The sequence below is a fragment of the Amblyomma mixtum genome, chromosome 3, assembly GCF_055824585.1.
Source record: "Amblyomma mixtum isolate Tamu chromosome 3, ASM5582458v1, whole genome shotgun sequence".
Taxonomy (NCBI): Eukaryota; Metazoa; Arthropoda; class Arachnida; order Ixodida; family Ixodidae; genus Amblyomma; species Amblyomma mixtum.
In genome coordinates, this window is record NC_143014.1 from 63,847,037 (window position 1) to 63,871,093 (window position 24,057).

Consider the following 24,057-nt stretch of genomic DNA (forward strand, 5'->3'; position numbering starts at 1 on the left):
TATAAAAGGTGTCAAAGTATACCGACCTTTACAATAGTAATGATGTGCGTGGACAGCCTAGTGGACAAGTCACCTAGTCCGTCCGAGCTACTCAGCTAGCCAGTCCATGAATTATCTCCTCATCTCGCCTACACCACATAATCCTGGCAGGCCGTCATGTGAGACTCACTGTGTGTTCCTGTAGCCACTACTGCCACGAGCAAGTTACCACTGTCTGTTTCAACAGTGTGCGTTTGGTGTTTGCCTTCCTTTTCAAGCGTAATAGCTTTTCAAGAATTCTCTACGAAGCAAATCTTTCCAGAAATCACTCTTCTGTACAGATGCTTCCGATTCGTTTCGGTATCATGACTTACTAGCAAACGTTCACCGTGTCAGCTTTTGCAGAACGTCGAGGGCCTTTTTCGCGCATCAGTCAGCGCCTGGAGATGAGGCGGCTATTTAGCGCCGCGAAAAAGTGTCAGCAGCAAGCTCTAGTTGCATGTATTCTCTTAGGCGGAACGACAGCGGTGGTATCAAACACTCAAGCCGTAGCGACAACATCGCTGTTAAGCACTTGGGGTCAATAACAAATAGTGTCTACCATGCCGTTCTGCTAAACGCTTAGGTTTCTGCAGTAGGTTCACGCTCCAAAGGGGGTGCTTTTTGCTTAATAGCTACTCTTTAACGGCGGAAAGCAGCAATGTTAGAACAGAATCGGCATCGGCATACCCGTAATTTTCGACAAACTCATGGTCATTTGTTAAGCTAAAGCAGATGAGACATTGGAGTTTTCCGAATTGAAAATATATTGCCATAACAAACTTTCATTGATTGAATTAGGCTACAGGAATGAACAGGCCATTCCTACAGATGCCGTACATAGAGAAGCACCGACATTGATTGGCAATCACCTTTCGAAGATTCTCGCGTTATTTTCACCGCAGGCTTTGAGATGAGGTCTACTTCCAAAACAGAATCGACATTACGGCCCTTATATTCGAAGTCTCTGCTTCGAAGAACATTACAAATCCTCATTGCATTTTTTTTAGCGAAGCCACCAAAACCGTCGGAGAGTACATTTTTTATTTCTAACTTATTTTTCACGCGCTGTTTGTTACTCGGGTAGAGTCGTCAGCCCGCCCTGTCTAGAGCGCTGGAGCGGTGTGCTGCGGAACAAACAAACTGACGTCGGGCGGCGTTCGAACGCTCTAGACAGGCGTGCTGACGACTGCAAAGCATCACCATCGTTCAGTTCGTTCCTGCTGCTGATAGAAGTTCTCGGGCCTCTAGAAGCAGCTGGAGCCAGCATGATGAAGTAAGTGACGTTGCTAAATCTACGCCATCCTTCATTGCTTCCACGGCCGCTGCTATTTCGGCGCAGTCGCGTTGTTATTGGCGCTGTCGGCCTATCAACAAGAGAGACTTCCGAATACCTGAAATCCCTCGCACCACGGCGAAAGGTCGTTTTCAACTGCGCTTAGAAAGACTCGTGCTCCTGCACGAAACGGGCCGTAGCGCGACGGCCATCCTTTTAACACCGTTTTTCCTTTTATCCGACGGTCAGCCGTCGGGGCTTTTGCCGGACGGCGACAAAAGTGGTCGCCTGAAAACACGGGGCCACCAGCGCAGGATCGATGGGCGCTCTGGCATTCCGTGGTGCCCATGGCGTCCCCGTGCAAAGCCAACGTAACCCGACATGGGAGAACAGCCGGCTCGCAATCGAACCGGATCGCGGATCGAAAAGCTCTTTTCGGAAGGAAGAGCCAGCCCGCTCGCCTCTCCAGCTCTTGTCTTTTTCGATCCTCCGTTTGTGTGTGTGTGTCTTTTTTACACACTGAGAGAGAGAGAGAGCGTTTGTTGCACCCTGTTTCCCCTCTGTGTTTGCTTTCTTCGCCTTCGACAAAGCGAAGCCCAGAGAGACATGCTGGCCTGCGCTTCCGTCTCTGGCATCAGTTTTTCCGCTCCACGGCGTGAACGGAATTGCTCGTGTGGCAACGAAAACGTCTGCTGTTGACGTCGCGTCGCTTGCCCAACTTTTGGGCCACTTGGCTCGTTGACTGCTCTTCCTTTCGGGCCAGCTTCACCCGCAGCCACGCAAAGAGAGAGAGAGAGAACAAAAAAGACGAATGCAAGACCAAAAGCGAAAGCTAAAAACAGCAACAGCTGCCGCGATTTTCCTTTTCTTTCTTGTTTTGAACCCAGCAAAAAGCTGTACGGCGCTGCTTCTGCGTGCGAAAGGAAAATGTTATTCGCCTATCTCTGCATACTCTACACGGGTCCGCTTGACAGGAACGTCGACGCTGGCAGCGTCGCATAGACGGCCGAGCCTACACCTTAGGTGCCAAAGCGAGGGTCCTGTCTGGTGAGACGTGATTTCTTTTGTCGTGCACAGCACACGAGCCGACGTGTGCGTCCCCCAGATGGATGTGGAACGAGTTCAAAACTGCTGAATGGATTGCTTTCTAAGGCCACTAATGCACGTTTGTCGGAAGGCCGCTTGATCGCATCTCGAAGGATGTTGAGTGGTAGCCGCTTCCAATCCCCACACTGAAACTATTTTATTCGAATGTCAAATTTGGCACGAAACGAATGCACCTTTCGTCCAAGTGGACTTGAGTAGAGGAAGCTGCGTTCATGCAGCATTACTTCTAGCTCATGTCTTCATTTTTTTTTTTACATGTCCTACGTCAGACGGCGCTAAAACAAAGTACTTGTGGTACGGGCTGCATACCCCAGAAAGTGGTGGGTATTTTTTGTTGTGTCATCAGAAACAGTTTATTTATTTGTTCAGCATTTTGCAAGTTATCCTCCGGGCGCATCAATTCTAAGCCTTTTTTTTTTTTTGCAATATGAAGAATGTTCCCGACATCTCCTTGGAGCCAGAGGTCATATTTTTCAATAAAATATGCGCCTCTTCATTACCCTCAGCACTCAACATGCTCCTCGAACAGGGTCAACCACGCCATGAGATTCAGGGCTCATGCGGATTTATGCAACCACGCTTGAGCAGCTGCGTTTCTGCAAAGGAGGGAACATGCGCTCCCATAGGTTATTTCGAAAAACAAAGAAAAAAGAAAACAAAAAGGTTCGTTACGCCACAGCATGCCTCTTCTACGAGCGAAATATCATATTGTCTCAGGATGAACCAGGGAGACAGTGACTGGCGCGAGATAAAAAACAAGGATCATTCCAAGACGTTTCCGAGCGATCGTATCTCGAAAGAAATAGCGCGTGCCATCCGCTCGGGGTGCGCGAGTGACAGTGACCACCCGCAACGACGGAGGAGCGACGGAAGCCGCATGACGCCGCGGTCGCGCACGATTTGCGTCCACCCCCGTCGCGAAGCGGCGCAATCGCGCGACGCTGACAGGCGGAGCCCGCTGGCGCAACTCCCGCGTGCCCGCGGATCGGGTGCATTCAAGCGGTGCGCGCAAAAAAATGGCCGCGCACACCGAGAGCCGCGTCCTCGATACTCCGGAGCCGCTTCGAGACAAGCCGCAATGCGTGCACAATTCACTCAGGGTGCCCATTAATCCACATTAAGAGAGCATAGCCGGCCGCCGTCTCCCGCAGGCACCGATGCGGCGGCCTACGTACTACATATGCACGCGGGCCTTTCTTCGGAAGGGGCGAGGCTTAAATCGAATTAGATAACCCTTCCAGTGAAGTTATATGCGCGCGCGAGCGCCTGTGTAGAAATAAAGTCATTATCACACAATTAAAAGAAGAAAGAAAGGAAAGAATAGCTGCAGAGCTCGCCGCGTACACTCGCAACCAGGCAAGAGAGACGGAAGCTTCCGAACGCGGGAAAATAAAAACAAAACATAAAGAGGAAAAAGAAGGAAATGAAAAGCGGCCCGGGACCGCTTTGGTCGGCTGACTTTCCGAGAGCGGCGCGCGGAACTTTTTCTGCGTTTGGGTGCGCGCGCATTTGTTGAAGAAGCGCCGGGAAGCGCTTTGTTGTTATTTACCCGCAGTTAACGCAGCGTAAACAGGCATTTGTCTTAATACCGTCCCCCACGCTCTCTCTCGCTCTCCAGCCAGCAAAAAGTCGGCGCAAAGCGAGCATGAGCCCAGCGCTCGCGCGCGCGCACAAGACACGCGTCCCTGCAAGGAGGCCGCTCCGCACAGTCTTCTAAGCAACGGCTGACGGGGCTCCGACCACCACTTTCTCCGGCGCTACCCCTTCGCCCAGTCTAGTGGCGCACAAAGGACGGCGGCCGAATAAAGTGGCGAGGCGAGGTTTTTCATATCTCGAGCGCGCGTGCGCCGAGGAGAAAGTAAAAGGAAATCTTTCATGACGGCTTCGCTGAGGGATACCTGAAGAGAAATGAAGCAAAAAGAAACCACTTCATTTCCTTTATTTTTTTTTTCTCTCGGAAAATGGAGAGCCCGCACAGGCGTATAGGAGCGGCTAGCCTACGTGGAGCCAACCGCGCCGTCCTTGAAGCATAACGAGGCGAGGGCCAGAAAACGACCGCAGGGGGAGGCGCAACGGTCAGGGCAGCGTCGATCGTTGCTGATCGAGTCGAGGAAACTCAAAGTAAACACGGCCGGCGGATAGGGACTTCCCAACAGGAACTATATAAGTACAGAACGTGGGCAGCGGACACCAATGCTGGATCAATAAATACATCCCTGAAACTGTCAGCATTTTGCACCAACTCTCGAAAAAGCCTGGATGGGATTCGTACGTTAGTGCAAGCATTCCTTCCTCTCCTCTCCACCTCTTTTTTACTGCCGTGTTTCTTCGGGAGCACATCGGGCTTGGCTTCGCTCCTAATCGAGTTATGAAAAAGTACCGTGTCCCCTCATAAACAAAAAAGCAACAAAATTTTCGAAAATGTTTTCAGGTGACCGCAAGATAATCTTTTCATCAGACAAGTTTAAAGCACTCGAAAAACGTCATCTTGGAAACTAATAATTTTTTTTTTTTCAAGATTACGTTTAGGTGTAGGAAATACCTTCGTATTGGCGTCATGGTCTTAGTGCTATAAAAAAAAAAAAAACGAACTTTTAGGTCACGCTCAAGCTCATATCTTTAACCGCAATCCTCCAGCCACACATGACTGCACCACTGCGCACAATACACAGTCCTGTGATCTCCGTAAAATTGATTGAATTTTTCCATACTCAATACGCTGCCGTTTGTTCTCAACGTGTCCTGTCGTTCATATTTTGCAGTCACATCACGTGTTACGGAGCACGCAGATTTGTCTCGCTTTAAAAAGTCAGCGCGTGCTTCCGTTAGCAGCTGTTAAAAAGTTATTGGAGTTTGCTTTCGCAACGCACGTATTTTGAGTTAAAGCTGTGCAACCTAGGAGGAAACTTAACGAGCATCTTGCTTGTCAGATGCGGAAGGAACACCAGTAAGCACCCAAAGCGTTGACTCTCAATAACTCGCGAGCAGAGGCAATAAATCACGCGTCTACTTTAATTACGTCTCGTCCAGCGTCGAACTCAACGAGCAGTGCCTGGAAACAAGGAGGCTCTCCCTCCTCGGGGTCCCAGCCTGCCGCGAACGGCGAGACGTCTTCCTCCCTCGAGTAGTACAGGGAGGGCGTCTTTCGCTTGTTTTCGGGCAGTCCAAGCACCGCTGCGGTCGAGTTGAGCGGCCCCGGTACGCGCAGTGAACTGCGCGCTCTTTTCCTCCCTATCCTGCGCTTCGTGCAGCGGAGTCGGCGGCAGCCAGCACCGGCCGCAGGCCCCGAATCGCTCTGCCTCGCTGCCCACGTCGCGAAGGGCGAGCGGGAAGCAGCGCTGAGGCGGCCAGACCGCACACACCGGTGCGGGCCTGGCCCTAAGCAAGGCGCTCTGCTGCGCAACAGCCTGGCAACCAACCTGCAATTCATTAAAACTCCCGTAATTAATAGGCCGCCGCATTCGCGTTCGACGATCCGAGGAGCCTGCTGTGGCAGTCGCCTGATATAGGGGCTACATTCATACACTAATTAAAGCACCCCCGCCAGCAAAGGTGCGAGCCACGTCAGCTCTGGGCGAAGATCCGCACGCGTACATAATGGGTTCCCTTCTATCGCGCCGCTCGGAGCCGGAGCCCTCGATAACGGCCCGGGCTGCTGCCTCGCGGCGAGCGGCCCCGCCGCGAGAGGGCCGATCACTCTGAGGAGAGAAAAAGAGCGGCGCAGTCTTTATCCCGTTTTCTCCCGATTGGCGCGACTGCGTGTGTATGCTTTGAATGTGTCCGCGTAAGCACTTGTATCACCGTGGTCTTGCCACATCGCTGGCGACATCGGTTATTTTACAAGTCTTCCACTGTAGTTATTAAACAGCAACCTGATGGAATTGAATTCAGAGGTTCCCACCCCCCTCCAGTTTCTTCTCCATTTTAAGAGAAACTCAACAGGAGTAGCTCACAAGGGAGTGGAATTGTGTCCGTAGCGATCTGTACACAGCGGTTTCATCATTTCACTCTGCAGAAACGCAATAGAAGAGACCGTGTTATAGAAAGATTGGCAAAACGCTTCATGTGCAGTGCTCCGGAGCTCGGCAGATTGAGCTTGAACGTAGCTTGAGCATAAGACTCAGCGTTGGCTGTCTGTGCGCGCTATACAGCTATAACAGAGAGGAGTGCCGTCTGCAGAGTGGATTCCTTGCCTGTTTCAGCTCATTGACGCCTTGATTCCGGGAACCACTTCTGAGCAATAGCGCTCAAAGGAGCCTGGAAACACACTTGTCACTTACTACAGCGTTCTTCTGAGTGTCTCGACTGCTTTTTCGTCTCTTTCGCTTCTGGATGGCTTATATGTGCGTCCATTGGAAATGAAATACGATCACTGGCTGCTTTCACTGCATGAAAAAAGAGGGCAGCACGTTCACGCATAGGTAATGAAAAAACAATTACAAGAGACTCGTGATGCGTGGTGCCGGCTCCTATATCTTCCAGATGGATATAGTGATGCCGACATTAGAGAGAGCTTTGGACACAGAGCAGTGGCTACTTGAGCGAATGTTCGTACAAGGATCCTGAAAAGGTTACATTCAGCTAGCGCCTTAATAATCTCTGTGAGACGTTATGCCGTTAATGGCGACTCTATCTTTCTTTCTGATGACCGATGGACATGTCCTTATTATATAAGAAAAAACGTCACGGGACATAATTACGCTGAGCTCAAGTCAATTTTTTTCTCTTACAAAGTGCAATATTAACTTGAACTGAGTGAAAATGCAAGATTTACGCGCACTTCTGTCAGAACGCTAAAGCGCATATCGACATGACGTAAAGCGTATGTGCAGCTAACGTCGGCTCATAAGCGTGCTTATTAAGAGAGTGAGACTGTTTAAACAATGTCGAATTCTGCATAAATTTGAAAAAGGCAGAACCCCCCAGTTTTGTTTCGGTGGAATGTGCACGAGAAGAGACTGTGAGAAGCGAGAACGCTCACGAAGCTTTAAATGGTGAACTCTGCATCGCCTTGACGGTGAGAGACACTTTTTCTCCCTGCGTGCATTCTGAGAGTGACGGAGAAGGGAACAGGCTAAATCGCTAGAAGTGCAGTTGTCCGATTTGGTACTGTGCAGAAACTGTATCCATTTCTGCTTAAAGGGAGACTGAAGCACTTTTTTTGAAAATCAGGCTGGCAGTGGCGTCCTATAGTTTTTCATGCTGTATACTGGAATATCGCAACCAAATAAGGCAAAAACAAGCGGGAATTGCCTTTTTTAGCAGAAATATGCGGCCTGTGCCGCGGGGCACATTGGGCGGCGCGCCGCCGCCCGTGATTGGTCAAGAGAGGTCGTGACGACACTTTGAGGACTGGAGAAGCTGCCGATGCGGATCCGGCGCTGCGTTGAGAGCAGATCGCAGCTTTCCGTGGTGTTGTAAAAGTGAATATGGCGATTATTTTTTTACTGACCTCCAAAGAAAAGTATACTACAGTTTGTTCATTCCACGTATCACCTGAAACCAAAAAAGACACAGGCAAAAAATTCTACGCCTAGCACAAACATACGCCAGCGTGAAGGACGCGTATAAAGACCATACGTAAAAGGTGCCAGTACAACTTCGGCTCGTATTCTCGGAAAGGAAGTGGGTACGAACAATACTCAAGTCAATTACCACCACCGGACGCTTCCTGGCTCGCCTGAAAGAGCGTCATCCTAAAGAAAAGGCCCAAAGCGCTGTGTAGAAAAAATCCTGTACTCAGTACCCGGCGTAGTAGGTTGGGGCAAGAAAGTATTTCAAGGAAACGATGAAGCAGCACAAAGTTGATGTCAAAATGAGCGAAGCGCAGTGGCCAAGCACTGCGAGGCATGTGACCACAGGATAGTGACGCTATCATTGTGCGCTCGAAACCAAGCCAAATACGCGCACAAGGTTGCTGCTTCACTCGTGGCGCGTTCAGCAGATGCCAGAAAATATTAATCGCTTCCTCGGAAACGGTCGCCCTTCCTAGATTTGCAGTTTAGGTCCAGTGAAATGGTGGCCAACTATATGCGTGTTTAAATGCCAAGCTAGCTGCAACTCGCCCGCTGCCACAACTTGATGAAGATACCGAATAAGGTTGCGAAACATGGTGTTTTTTTTTCGCAAAAACTTAACTGGCATTCATTTCTCTTTGAAATTTGCATCCGAAATCAGAACGTCGAACGCTTTCATTTTAATCGCTGAGCTACGATTAAACAAGAGAGCCGTATATGAAAAGCATCGATGCTTGCTTGCTTTGCTTTATTGTGCTTTGCTTTGCTTGCTTGCTTGCTTGCTTGGACACGTCGAGCCGAGTATGAAATCACTAACCGAACCTTGCTGAGCACGCTTCAGGAGGTCTGGCCATCACCTAAGCTGAGAAGAGCGACATATGCTTGAGCCTCTATAAGGTTTCTGCAGGGGCTAAGTGAGCATGTTTCTACTTATAGAAGAGGCGATTCTTCGGAATGGTGGCACTCCTCTCATGCGCGAGAAAATCGAAAGAACTGTGTCATGGTTTAGCCGCGCCTTTTTGACGGAAATCTCCATGGAGATCACATTAGGTACAGGCCCTGCATGTAGCCGCACTTACGAAAGTGCTTCGAGCAGAGTACGTTTGCTTTGGTTGGCTTGAATTCTTAGTCACAGCAGCGAGCGCTTGCGCTGCGAGCTTATGGCGGAAAACAGTGGAAGACGACACAGTCGCGGCCGTTGTTGTTCGTGGACACGAACGCAGAGTAATACCTCGTGTTGAACATGATTTTAAAGGTCGACTGACACGCTTTGTACGTCACAACGCACGTAGTGCGAGGAACAACGCATGCAGCACGAGAAACAACGCGTGCTGAAAGCTCGCTCGGGTGCGCCGAAGTATCCCAGACTCCTCAACGTGACGTCACGTTGGCCGACATGGAAGAGGTTTCCCTCTCCGCTTTTCTCCTCTCCTGGGCTCGCGCGGGGCGCGGGAGATTTAAACATCGCGCTTTCAATTGGTGATTGCGGCACTGTTCTAGCCAAAATCTAAAAAATAATTTCACAGGCGTGATCAGTAATGACACTACTTCAAAACCCTAAAAAATTGGCTGATTCGAAAACCGCCTCAGTATACCCTTTAATGCAGGCCCCTGGTACCTTTCGTGGACACATGGCGCTGTAGTCATGCTGGAGTAATTCTAGAAAAGCCATTAGCATGACTTTTTCTGTAGGCGTTGCAAAATAGATCGAGGTTCCAAGCTTCTTCCAAAACGTCACTTGTAACGATAGTCGTGTTGCTCCACACATAGCTGACTTTGCGATTTGGCAAAAAAAAAAAAAAAAAGGACTAACACTTGGGGGTGTCAGCATCTTGTATGAAAAGCACAAGCAGCGGAGCTTGCAACTGCATGCAATGCTCAATCCATTCACGAAAGCTTATGGGCGAGAGGAAGACAGGTCAGGAGCTGCGCTTTCATGCTCCTTTTGTCAAAGGCGTTTTCTCCTTTCTTGAAAACTAACGCTACTCGTAGCTGCCGGAGTAAAATTGTGCGCATAAAGGGAACTTCATAATTCCTCATACGCGGCACAATTACGATTTGTCGCGAGTCGAGTCGATAGTGAACATGTTCATTGGATTCGTTCTTATGTCCAGTCCTCAGCATAGGTCGCAACAAACTTTTTCGCAGTTGACACTGAATCACGTAGGCAATGGGTTTCATAAGTAAATAAAACAAGAACATTTTTAAGCCTATGCGAGAAAGTGAAGACTTCATAGACGTCCCGCAGAGGTAGCTAGGGCTACCAAAGTAAACCAAGAATTTGTGATACATTCTCAATTTAATTGACTGCGTCTAATTTGTCCCCGAAAGCATCATCGTGACATAAAATTTCTGCACCGTACACAGCGTCCGCAGTGAACATGCAAATCGACTTTCTCCTAACAGGTGCGAGTAGCGTGATGTAAAAACTTTTTCTTTCGAACATGTACTCATACTACAGTTAATAAGCTTGAATGTCTCGCCTGATCTTTTCGTGTCAGTAATCATGCCACAACGCTTGAAGAGTAAGAGCCTGCTCTGCATCGACGAAGTTTCGGGTCTGTGATAAACGTGTGTTCTCCAAACTGGAAAGAAACGACTGGTAAGCAAACAAAAAGCAGTGTTGCCGACTAGCACCCTCGAAAAGCATCTTCGCCCACCATGAAGCTTTCAGGTACTATCTAGTTATTTTTCTCCCTTTCGTCTCCTTGTTCTTCCTTTTTAATTTTCTTTCCAGTCATGGCTGTTTTCCTTCGTGCTTTTCAACTGGTGGCATGTCTCTTATTCATTGGCCAGGCTCCATGTGGACATATCTGCATGGCTCATAGATTCTCCGTCATATGTGTACTCGTTTTTTGGCCACAATTATACTAGGTTAAAAAAAATTTGCCAACTTAACCTCTCAATCGCTTAGCTTACTGGAGGTCACCTAAAATAAATATCCTGCATCTATGGCATCCCCTTAGCTTTAATGCTCGTTACTTCGCCTACATTTCTCTCTGTTATTATCGCCAACCACTTAATGTTTCGTTTGCTTTTTAAACAGCCGGGAATTTGTTGATATTACCACCTAGTCAACCCGGCAGAATTCTAGCACTGTGTAGCCTATAAAAAGAGTTAAAGCAACAAAAAAGACTGCGAATATCTGTTACGCCTTGTTTAAGTTTTTACAGGAGGAACAAGAAAAATTGTCCTGGAAATGAATGTTTGAGTCTTACTTCAAAAGCAGTTCTATTCACGGGCTTTGAGCATTCGACACAACTTTTCTCGTTGATCAGCCGCCGTATGCTGCTAACTGCAATGAAATCTGTGCTGCTGCGACGAAAAAAAAAGAAAGATACAAAAAAAAAACAAGCACCCATGCAAACAACACATTGCGCGTTCTCCACCAGAGACATCGCACATCTGTTTCGCGCCGCTGATTCCTGTTCCCACTCCTCTCCGCAATCTGCCACCGCGCGAAAAAGTGTGAAAACAGCAGCTCGCGCGATCATGTAGTGCGGACTACGCTAGAGCGCCAAAGCTCACGCACCCGAGCCGCGCTTTCACGCTTTCAAAACCCATAACGAGTGCGCGGTCTGGAATGCCGGCGCCGGGGAGCGAAGAGCCATCGGCACGCACTGGCGGCCTTGTGCATCTTTCGCCCAGCGCGGCAGACACGCGAGCGAAGGGAGCCCGGCCGAACACGCAGCAGCCCGCACGCGAAGACGCCTTCCGTGCGAGAGATGGCCGCGTTCCGCGCAATCCTATCCGCTCGAACAGAACGGGCCGCGGGCATTGCACATTCAGATGAGCGCGCTTCAACAGGAAGCCTCCTCGAGCGGGGGGCAAGCGCGGCGGGGATTAGCGGCAAGCCACCCCCTGCCGGCGAGAGCGAGCAGGCAACCCCTTTTGCTTCCGCTGAACGCTCTATCCGTCTCGCGCAGAGCGATACATTGCAGCGCGCTGCCCTCCGGTGATCTATGTGAGCGGGCCGCTCCAGAAAGGATTGCTCGGAGGAATCTTGAGCCCCGAGGGGAGAGTGGGTGCGCGGTGAGCGAACCAAACGTGCAGAGAGGCGAGGAAGAAAAAAAAGGAAGCACGCAGCCGAAAAGGGACAGCAAGAAGGCGGGGAGAGAGTGAGATAAGTCGAGCCGCTGCGGCGCGGGAGCCGTTGAAAAATGGCGTGCTCCGGGCGACACGAATTTTCACGCTCCAAGGGTGCGAACGGCGGCGGCGGCGGCGCACGCTCGAGCCGGTCAGCTGCGCCAGAGCAGCGCCGGTGGCTGACGCCGCGACACGCTCGCCGGCGCAGAGCCCGGACCGCTCAGCCGGCGCCCAACAAGCCCCGAGAGAAATTGTCAACCTATGCGTCATCAACAAGCTCCCGTCGCGCTCGCCGCTTCCGCTTCCGCTTCCGCAATCGCGGCCCGCTTTCACTTTAACAACGCCAACTTCTCCGCGCCTAGGCGTCTCCGCGGAACCGGTCGAGAAGCTGGCAAAGTCAGTGTTCAACTTCCCCCTAATTTTGATTCAGGACTGGGCGTGGAGCAACGGGTTGCTGAATTATTTAGCGCAATCGAATTAATGAAAATTTTCATTACTTTGAATGAGTTCGCATTGAGTTGTCAGGCGATCAAAACCGGAGAGATAGCGAGCTTCCGTAAGAGAGTTTAGCTGACTGCTGTAGTTTTTGCTCAGATGCGTAACTTGACATTAGGTGTAAAGCGCGTCCTCAGCTTTCCACGACGTGCACCGCAGGCATCCTAGAGGTTTCGCATGGAGGTCGTAAGCGTTGAATGTCACGAGTGCCTCGCACTGAAAAGGAAAGGAGAACAACAACAAAAAAAAAGTCCAGACTTGAATCTGGTTTGAATCGGTCTCTTGTAGTTCACTGCGGCAGGTGACGGGACGAAGCATCACACAACTCGACCACTCGGGAACGACTCGCTTCGAGTGGCCAGTGACACATTCATGCTTGTCAAGAAACGTATGAAACTACTGTCATCCTCCAGGAAACGCGATTTTAATGATAAAATTTAAGACAGATTTTGAGACAGGTGTTTGCCACCCCAATCCCAGTTAAGCCAAGCACCTGCACTTCCTCCCAATTTCGTAAGATACAAATACCTCTTTTTTTTTTTTTGCACAGAGCGCTCTCATTCTCAAGAACGAAGTGCAATTTCTACAGAGTCCGTAGACCGTGGGTGTTGACCTTCTTACGTGGCGTAAGGGCAAACGTTGAGCTACATGCAAGAGCGCTACTGCATAGGTGATGTGTTGCGCGACTTCCGTAGTAACTTGTCTTTTCGGAACAACTGCGTGATTCAGCCGCAATAATTCGTTAAGGAGCGCAGCTGGAAAGAATGAAAACAGCGCCCCAGCTTCGTGCCTTCGGCGCTACATGTGCTAAGCGACAAGAGTCATGAGTCAATCATAAATCAATTTATGATTCATTGGGGCTTCTTGAGAAGGCGTGTTCAAGTGTCAGTACTACCTGAAAAGAAAGAAGACGAAATGCTGAAGAAACGGATCACAGGGACTACTCTGAGGTCAGCACCCGTCTTCAGACGACCGGCGTACTCAGCCCGACTAATATTTTGCCTTTCATCTTAAACGGCACCATCTTCGGTTGCAATTTCTTACTGATAGCATATCGATATAATGTGAATCGACTAAGTGTGAATGAGCAAAAAGGACAAGTTGCCGTCATTAGGCAACTCTGAAACTTTGGTGTTTTCATAACTTCTCGGATGCTGCGATAGACGCAGAACTATGCAGTAAAATTCAAGCTTTATGCATTGCGTATTTTATAAATCCTGCAATGCTGCTAGAATTGAGTCATGCTGTTCTTTACTAGGTGCAATAAAAAAAAAAAGCGACGAGGAAGACACATAAGTCACCCTTTAATGTTGTTAGTCATTATACCAGGTGTCCCAGCTAAATGTAACCAAGCTTTTAAAAAACACGGAGTGTCCTAGCCGTCTGAAACTAAATTAGGTTTGTTTAGAGTCGCGTGACCTAGTCTGCAGTATTTTTTTTGTTCTTCAAGGTTGACTAATTAGTTAAGCTTAATGAACTAACTTTTTAATTATTGACTTGAGGAACAAAGTGTCAATGGAAAAGTTGTAGACCGCTTTGAGAAACAGCTTACTGAGACATTTGCAGCAAAGTAATAGTTACTTAAAGTAGTTTTTTTACCGGCCTTTAACCATAACCCGCACAATAAGAAAAAGCTTCCACATGACAACTGTGCCACTTCAGCGTCCCAAGACGCGCCTTAAAGAATACAATCCATTTTTTCTGAAGTCCTCTCCTCGATGAGACTTTGGATGCTCATTGGGACAGAGAAGTGAGCGAGCAGCTGGTCACGTGACAACTTTCTTTTAATGCCAATAAATGAAGCTACGTAAATCGTAACTTGACGGAAATAGCACTACTATCGGTTTTTCGAGGTGATCTATAACTTTTGCATTGACACGTTCTTCCTGAAGTCAATAATTAAAAAGTTAGCTAATTAAACTTAACTAATTAATTAACTTTGAAGAGCGAAAAAAATACTCAAGACTAGGCCACGCGACTATGAACAACCCTGAGTTGGTTTCACTGGACTAGGGCACTTCGCCTTTTTAAAAGTTTGGCTACATTTAGCTGGGACACCCGGTATATGAGTCCAAGCCTCTACTGTTTTAAAGATAAGCGAAACTGGGACACAACAGCACATGTATAGTTTTCATCACCGCCAGTAGTCACTCAATTCAGTCATCAACACTCTGAAAATTATAGCTAACTTGCCGCTTTAAAGCTCTGTAAACAAAGCTTCAAGCATCAATATATTGTTTTACCGCTCGTTGGAGTTGTGAGCTCTTTACCACGGGAACCTTAAGTTCTACCCAATTTTTTTTTTATTTATCTCCATCTCCTCCCAAATAAATTCCGAAGGCTTTCATTCATGTGACTCGATTGTTCATTTGTTGTAGACACCGCTCAGGGGTCTAATGAGATGAAAGTCCACAGTAGACCATAGTCTATAGTGAAAGGGTATTTTGAACGAAAATTCAAGCTTCAGATAGGTAGCTTGCGGTAGTGATTAGCTCCCCCCTTGTTGTTTTTGCTCCATAACCGCCACGTTCATTGGGCTACACGCAGTGGGACGATATTTACAAGCAGCAGCCGCTAGCCTGACAAAGTTTTTTTTTTTTTAATTGTGAAGCTTATTATTTGAGATAGAGCCGCAATCACGAACTGATGAGCGGAAGTTCGTGTACAACTCGAGCAGCAAGAAAATAAAAATAAAGGTATTAGGGCAACCTCTTCCTGCAAGACATCTTCGGAAGGACCCTTATCATTGCACTTCTATGTGCATGCCAAACAGTAAAGGCGCGGCCTGAAGAAACCTATTCTTGAGCATTTCCGAGAAGTTCCCCCAAAGAAGTCGCGCCGTATATACACGCACATCATAAGAGGGGAAATTTGGGGGGACCGCAGCATCGCTCGTTTTGTCTGTGGTTGCATGGAGAGCGGGGGCGCTGAGCGATTTCCGATTCCACTGTCGAAGTCATTCCTGGGGGAAATAAAAGAGAGAGACAGAGGGAAAAAGGGAGGGCTGGATGGAGACAAAAAATAATATTAGTTGAGCAACAGCGATCTTTCCTGATGACAGGCTCTGCCCATTGAAGCGGCGGCCAGCGCGGGGGGAGACGGCGAGCCTCACCCCAATCAGGAATGGCAAAATTGACTGGCAGCGAAACGAAAGCAGCGGCTCGTTTCGAGCCCCCGCCCTGCAGGCCCATGACGGCCCCGAGTATCATACGATAAGCCGGCCCGCTATTCCCGGCGCTATTCTTGTTCCCCGCGTGATTTACGTCCCAACATTCAGTTGTCAGCGCCAACCTCAGCACTATTTATTGCGCATTTATTCGTTAAACAACTCGCCCGTACTGGCGAGCTCTTTAGCGAGGAGAAAATAGAAATAAGGTCCAAGAAGGAAAGATTAAGAGAGCTCGAAGCCGTGACTGTTTGCAGTTTTATGCCAATGAAAGAAGTGGAGTTTTCTTTTTGCGAGCTCAGCGCGTAAATAGCGGGAATTTTAGTTTTCGCTGCCTTCAGACTCAATTCCGGAGCTCCACTTTCGTTAATAGCAAGATCGTTTCAGTCCCTGATATGTAAGAGCTGATTTCCGAACACAAAAGCCGGTTACAAGCTTCACAGCATTGTGCTTTCTAATGTATGCTTGATACAAGTAATACTCGGTCATGCATAGAACTATTTATGTCCGTATTTAAATATGCACGCCAATTTTCCCGGCGACCTGCGGTGGCTCAACAGGCGCCCCTTCCTCTTCCGCAACCTATGGCCGCGCCGCCATCGCAATCCCGCAGCGCAACGCGACAGGCCAGAGATTCTGTTGTCATGCTACCCCACGGTCCCACCGTTCTTGTGTTCACGTCTCTCCCTCCAGATTTTATTTATTTTTTCTGAAATCTCAACTTTTTGTTCTACTGCTTCTCGCACGCCTTCCTTGTCCACCGTTTGTCATTGGCGATGTTCGCGGGACTGCGTAGGACAGGGCAACAAGTCGGCGGAAGCTTTGGAGAGCCGGGGTGATCCCTCTCGCAGGCTCTGAGGGACACCCGGCGGAATCGCGCGACTCGGCAGTTGCTGGAGGGAGAGAACGGTTCGTTCCCGCAGCCCAGCGCCGGATAGATCGGCCCGCTCAATGGCCGCCGACAAGCACCGAGCGCACGGCGGGTCGCGAGCATTAAGCGACCAACGACAAAAGGCCGGTGTCCGATTTACAAGTGCCGTGGCGCCTAACGACGCGGGGATCTCCATTCCGTCGCAGGAGGAGACTTTGAGCAGCTGTTGCGCCTCCGCCTCCCGCCGTCGCGTCGTTTGGCGAGCGACTCATAAAAATGCAACCCTTCTCCGCCGCGCAGCCACCCTCGCCCCCCCGCACGGCAGGATCCTCAAGTCTCTTGGCTGCTTGCGTAATGAAAGCATGCTTCATTGTTCCGCTCGGCGCGCGCACATCACCCTTCTGCCTTCGCCCGATGCCCGTTGCCTAATGACGTCAGGGAGGGAGGAGAAGGCGGCCCCAAGTGACGGCGACTGGCATCGTCATCTGCGTTGTGATGTGCCCCTAAACGGGGTGCCCGCTTTTTGATGATACAGGCCCTTTAAGGACGGCCACCTCCCGCAAAAACTGCCATTTGCAGCCTGCCCGCGGCGCGCCAGATAAGGCCCCCAGCGTTGGAGAATAGCCCGGCGAGGGGTGCCTTCTGCCCGCATGCGGCGCGAAGCGCCGCTGCTCGGGCTACGGCAGAGTCACGTGTTGCGCCTGCGCGGCGCCGCTCTGCGGTGAGCGCATCTATAGTCGGATACAACTTACGACTGCAGTGAAGCTCCGCCCACAATCAGCCTCCGCGCACAGAATTCCTCCACGACGAAAAAATAGTGCACTGCTTAAGAGTTTCTTGTTACGTAAACAAGAAGCTTAGCACAATAAAAAAAGTTAGAGCACTAGAATTTTGTTACGTGCAGTGTTTGATATAGTCAAACATTAAAAAACTGGTTTCGTTTAATTTCTCGATTGGCCAGCGGAGTAATACAGAACGCCGCGGACCGCGGCCCAAAGTTAGCAACTGCTGTTTTTTTAAGTTGTATCCTACTATAACAGCCGTCACTCCCGGCGTCCGTAGTTTTCACAGTAAAACGGTATTAACCGACAGGTGCTCTGCGTAGAGCAAGAACCACCCAGACCAAACAGTGAAGCAATATTCTTTAGTCAATGTTTAATTTCAAAAGCATTGCATTTGTTCCTGGATGATGATATTTTAGCAGTCTACTAATGAACTTATTTTACAGTTTAGCAATGCAATTAACTACAGAGTACTATGATGGATGAAAAAAGGACTAAAGATTCAGCGTAAATAAGATGGCGAAAACGATTTTTGTTTTATTTATGAGGGATAATTAACGCGATCACTTACAGCCTATAACACACGATGACTATATTATTAACCAAGTCGCCACAGCATGCCTACAGCGGTGATGCGCAGAGGTCGAGTGTAAATTCTCGGCTTGAATAAAGCGCCGCCCCCTTAATAAGTCAGGTGTGGCTTCCTTCCGTGAGCAGTGCTTATGCGGAAGAGCCAGCTTGCCATTGCGAGTATGTAGCACAGGAATGAGCTGTGGAATGCGGAGATACATTAATTATTTCTCAGTTGTTCCTTTCACTCTGACTGGTGTTATTTATGCATTTTTATTAGCGTAATTTCAAGATGTAATCCACACAGTGACGTTACGCAGCTGTTGAGGCACCTGCCACAAGAGAAAAGAAACCACAGAAGTTACCATAAAACTTCCGAGATTGAATCAATGCAATAGGCCTAGTACCACAAATCTTGTAGCATCCCTTCCAGCCCTGAAGAACTTCGTTTAAGGAAAACATAATTACAGGCGAAAGAACGCGTACTACTGGACCACTTCATTTTTTTTCTCGTCTTTCTCAAGCTCGGCAGTGCCGTACTGAAAAACCAAAGGATGAGCGTAAATAATGCTGTCTCACAGAAGGACTGACTTCTTCCACCGTATAAAATTTTGCGCTGTGTAGAAGTAAAAATGGCTTTAAAAGTTAATAATTTGTCAATTTGCTTCTTTTGTGAGTAGAGTATGTACGGAATGCCGCTCTCTATCAGTTTTGACTTCGGCGGGCACCCAGAAAAGTAACTTGTATTTCGGGGAGCAAATAGCAAACACCACTTTGGATCTCGATATTATTTCTCGCTTTTACCGGTGCAATGTTATACAACATATGCAGCAAGACTTCACACATGAACAGCCGTCAAACAGAGCACTATCTGTCATGAGCACAACTCGTACCGGAGACAAAAATAAGGCACATGCCTCAGTCACCAGTACGAGCAATTCAGTTCCTGTTTTTTTCACCCGGACCCACTTTATTTCTTTCAGCTCAAGTTGTTATGCGACAGATTTTTGTCAAACTGATTTGATTCGCTATCACTTGAAGGAGTACGAGCGTGTTTCGTAACTACTAAAACATGAATTCAAGGTGGTGGCTTAGAACCCCTCGAAAACAACCAAAACGAACGCAGTCGAACTGCGCACAAGTAGATGACTCGGTGCTCGCAGATGTCCTCGTATTGGGGGAACGTTAAATGAGTCCGGCTGGTCCGTCTACACCATCGTAAGCAAATACTCGCTCACATGGTGCTCCGGAGTACTCAGGTAACTGTTCCGCTTGTCTCACATCATTTCATTCGCACTTACTTTTATGGCAGGCACTGGCAACGTTCCCCAGAGCACGCGGCTCCAGTGTTCACACAAGGCTGTCGCAGAGGGACGTCATGCACTCTTGGCTGAGCCAACTCAATGCGCGGCCTCAATGCTTGTATTCCTAAAGCCAGACAATGCAAGAAAGCAAGTGACTAACTGAAGGCATGGGCTTCACTTCCGTAAAAAAAAAAAAAAAAACTGGCACCTAGCGATTCACATTACAATGATAAATGTGATCTTCGCAGCTTTGAATTTTTTGCTTTCCAGTTCGATATTTGTAGCTTTCACTGAAATAGCTTTTCCCCCAAGCTCTAAGTCTTCCAAAAGGTGCAGCACACCAACTGTTTCAACGCGTAAGTTAATAGCGACAAAAAGAATATTTAACCATAGTGAAAATAATGGGCTGTCTTTGTTGTTATCCAAGAGTGCCATTTTGTCAGAGCAGACGTGGAAAGCAAGAACACCACCGTCAACTTCCTTTATTTTTTTTTCTGATTTAAAAGTGCCGCCTCTTCACTCGGATTTATCTCTAACGATAGATTAATGGCAAGCGATTGAGGCCGGCCCTTCACCGAAAGAAAGCGCCCCGCACAAAACTCGAAGAGAGCCGGCGAGGATGACCGTCAAGAAGGCTGCCAGTTGAAGGGGGGCCTTTTTGATCCTGCATCGCCATTTGTTTTCATTTGATTTAGTGAAAACAAAATGTTCAAAAGCTTTCAGTTTTGTTGCCGCTCCACGGGTCACTTTAGGTGGGCAGGGAGGAGCCGCGTTGTAGTGCAGAGGTCAGACCACTTTGGAGGCGTTTTCATTCTTGTTGGCGCCGAGAAAGAGCCCCCCGAGAGAAGCTTGTTGTGCGCAGGCCTTAAGATACAAATTGCAGCCCCAAAAGATAGAAAATTAATGAAGAAATAGTCGCGAACAAAGGAAGCAAAACTCACGCCAAAAGGGCAGCTCGGGCTAGCCACTACAGTCTCGAGAAACAGATGGTGCAAAATCTCAGATTTGCGTACGAACTGAAGAAAAATACTTTCAGCCTATTGGTTTGCTTTCGTTTTCTTGGCTATTTCCAAGAACGCGAGAACTACTTCAGGTTTTTTTTTTTTTTTGCGAGATTACGTGCACATTCGCGGCCTCTGTGCACAACTGCCATCGATCAAAATTGAACGCACAGTTTCCAAATATAGCAAATGCTGAAGGCCGGCCAAACCCGAGTAACTTGTGAAGTGTTCAGTTTCATGCTCTAACGAACCTGTACGTGAAACGAAGAGATCATTTACAAAAATAAATGTATTGTCATGTACAGTTTTCAATTACAGTGATTGTGTTCGAATAGTATACTAATATTCTGGACGACAAATTTAGTGAAACCTATATATTGAACAAGTGATTACCACTCTGAACAAGGCAGGCGAAAGCCTCAGAGCGTTTGCGAACGTTTCTACAAACGTTGCCGAAACGTTGGCAAGCAGCCTTATTCATTCACCTCCCTTGTTTACTTTGTGATTGTCAAGAAACCACCTACCTTCCCCCTCGCTACCAGGAACTGCGTAATTCCGTTCAACTTCATAACAAGTCCTACTTTTCTTTCTAGCGACAAACCTGGGCTCTGTACTGCATTGACATGATGCCAAATCTACGCATAAAACCTTTCCAGTTGTAGAAATGCAGTGATATTCTGTCATGTGTGAACGATATGTGTTTGCGTAATTAAGGAGATCATGGTTTCGTTTACTGGAAATAGCTAATAAACAACCAGGTTACAATAATGTGTATATCTCACTCATATCGCGGGATCACGCACTTACAAAAGTAGACTAGTATCCTCCAACAACGCATATTGAGCCAAATCGTTCTCTTTAAATTTATTTTTTCTCCCTTCCATCATTATGATTATTCATAGGAGAAATGAGAGTGCCATGCGGCTTAGCCGGCATGATCTGATTCAACTATTTCCTGGACCACTCTATCCAATCTTTTTCCTGAAAGAAATTCGGTTGTTTCTTTGCGGCTATACTGATGTTTTTTTTTTTTCTGCAACAAAAGACAAATTTATTGATGAGCCAATTGGGTTTTAAAATTAAAACACTTTTTTTCCACCATTTGATCTAAACTCAGGACGCCAGGCCATCGTGATCATTGATTCGAAGTGATGGGTAATGTGGCCTAGCGTCCGAGATCTCCAAAGAAAAAAAAAATGTTGGCCTCATCGGAGTTACTTGTGTAAATAGCCTGTGGTGGTGATACCTGTATTTTATTTTTACGCCCTTATCTGGCCAATAAAACTCAATTTTTAGTGAAAATGGCATCTTTAGCATTAAAAAGAGGTACTAAATCGGTCAAGGCCAATTTTGTTTCAATCTGCTCTCAATGTCCCTTTAGCAATGCAATGCCCAGGCAGTGAAAGCGTCTCACAAAGTTATCAGCTTCAAGAGTTTCGTTATTACTGATTCCAACATTGCAGAGATAGTTGAAAGCAAACTGGTAAATTTCTTCAGAGATATAATTATCGCGTAATTAAACGCACCAAGTAACGATAAGTTCCACGCATCGAAAACGCGCTAAAACCGCGACCAAGTAGTCAGGCGCATAGAGTTTCAAAGTTCAAAATTATTATATCACCTGGCAACGAAGAAATACGCCCGCTGAAATTTTAGGTTTAACTGCCGTTAGGGGAGGCGAGGTGGGGTAGATTTTATCAATGAGTGACCTTTCAGCTGGCTTCCATGCTGTTTGCAGAATAGTGCGAGAAATTAATGTACAGTCGCGAGCAATACTAGAGGGAACAAGGTTTCAGCTTTCATTTATTGATTACTTCATAATTGTGTATGACAAGGACTGTTGTTAACGCGAAAGCATTAAGGCGCCCGTTTCGCAGAAAATCCGGTGTCGTCGGCGCTGTGATCGAAAGATCTCCGGAGAAGCAACCTATAGTGGGCCACCTATAGGTCACGAGACCTTGTGACGTCATCACAACCTGCTGACCCGATTGGGTGAGCAAACTGAGCACACTGGCAGCTGGCAGAGAAATTAATGACTGGTCGCTCGGGAAAAACAACCTGGGTCGCACAAGCTTCACCGGTGGCAGTAGCTACCATCGCAGGGCAGTGGCGCATTGCTTAACAACTGCACCACGGCGCCAGGAGTGGTATGAGGACTTCCAGGAATCTATGAATGTAAAGTTGAGAATGACTAATTCCGCATATATGGTAATAATTAAACCATTACTCTATCGCGTAATACCCTTCAGGGAGGGTAAAGTTTCGCCTGCAATTTTTTTCTGTTTTATAACCAGTTTTCCTCTTGCAGTATAATATCCGAAAGTCATTTTCTAATACAGAAATATAACCAGGAAATTCGTAATTTCGAGCAAAACGTTTGCTCCCTCCCATATTCCTCAGGATTGTAGTTTTGAGGGAATCAACGAAAACAATTCAGATTGTTTAGTCTTTATTGAGCATCAATAGTCGACCATTATGCAATTAAAGAGGGAAATATTTGCAGGCAATCGCTAACAAAAGCTGCTGCAGCTCAAAGCCAGCGTTTTTGCAATGAAAAAAATTAAGAAACCCTAGAAAACCAACTCTTATCGCCGTTTAACGTTGCATGATGCTGGCCAGCCAGTGCAAAGGCACAGATTATTCGCGTTGCGGGTGTTAAACAAAAAAAATGTTTCCGCATTTAGCAACCGCTAATACAAATCAAATCAAATCAAATCACATCATTTATTTGTCATTCTTTAAAAGGGGGGGCGAAGCCGAAAAAGCCTGCTGTTAAATCACCTTGACGGGGCGGCATCCCCTGTTTGGTTACCGCTCAGAAAAACCTATGTATTTCAAAGTATTGAAGAATTTGACAGTTGGTAAACACCAAAATTTTGTCATTACTGCGACTCAAAGTACTGTCATGGGATAATAGCACGTCGATAATAAGAGCACCTCAAAGATTGAACAAAAGAACAATGTTAGCGGAGACCTGCGTAAGCACGTTGCGTTCATCGGGGAAATATGTGAAGCGCTAGCCTACTCAGCTGGGCCGTTCGCTCTGACAGAAAAGATCTGCGCAAGAACGTGGAGATTTTGGGCAAGGAAATGTACGAAGCAAAATGGTATATTACGTCAAACCAAACAGGAGACCGTTCGCATCACTCACCAACATAACCGAAGAGCAACGTTGCGACAAATTACAGGAGGTTCATGCAGACCGCGCCTAGAGTACGCTATTTGGAAGGCACAGCATCTCGCACAAAACTGTATCAAAAACGCAATCACCGCGATGCCAGCTACGCTGCTCATGCATATATCTTTCCTCGTGGTTTTACGGACGCCGTGGCGGCGGCCACTCGACAACAAAGCGAAAGTAACGGTTTGACGGCTTAATTGGATTTCGCTGGCGTCGCTAACAAACCCACGGAAAGCCCTGACCGGAGCCGAAGGCCTATTCCCAAGAGCAGCAAAGCAAAGGTCCATGAAACAGCAGCAGACCCCCCTTTCCCCTCAAGCGGGGCGGCCAGCGGCCCCTAAAAGCGCGCTCATCTCCTCGCTGCCTTAGGATGGGGGCCAGCCCAAGTGTTCGCTTCAAAATTGACTTCGCTTCTGCCCAGGAGGAACCGTAGATTCGATCGGGCGGCGCAAAGTGTTTCCCTCGCAGGGCCGCTCCATTTTACGTCGGCATGCACGTGCTCGTGCCGACGTGCGCCTCCAGCGTATACGGCCAGTTCGACTGCCGCTCGACCGTGGCTCTCTGCAAACTCGGCGGGATCTGCGCGGAAAACAGCGGTCCCAAAAGCCGCTCTCTTCAGTGGTGCCGGCTGGGCACGAAAAGAGCGTGGCGGCGCTGGCCGCTGCTCTCTTCTTTTCTTGCTTT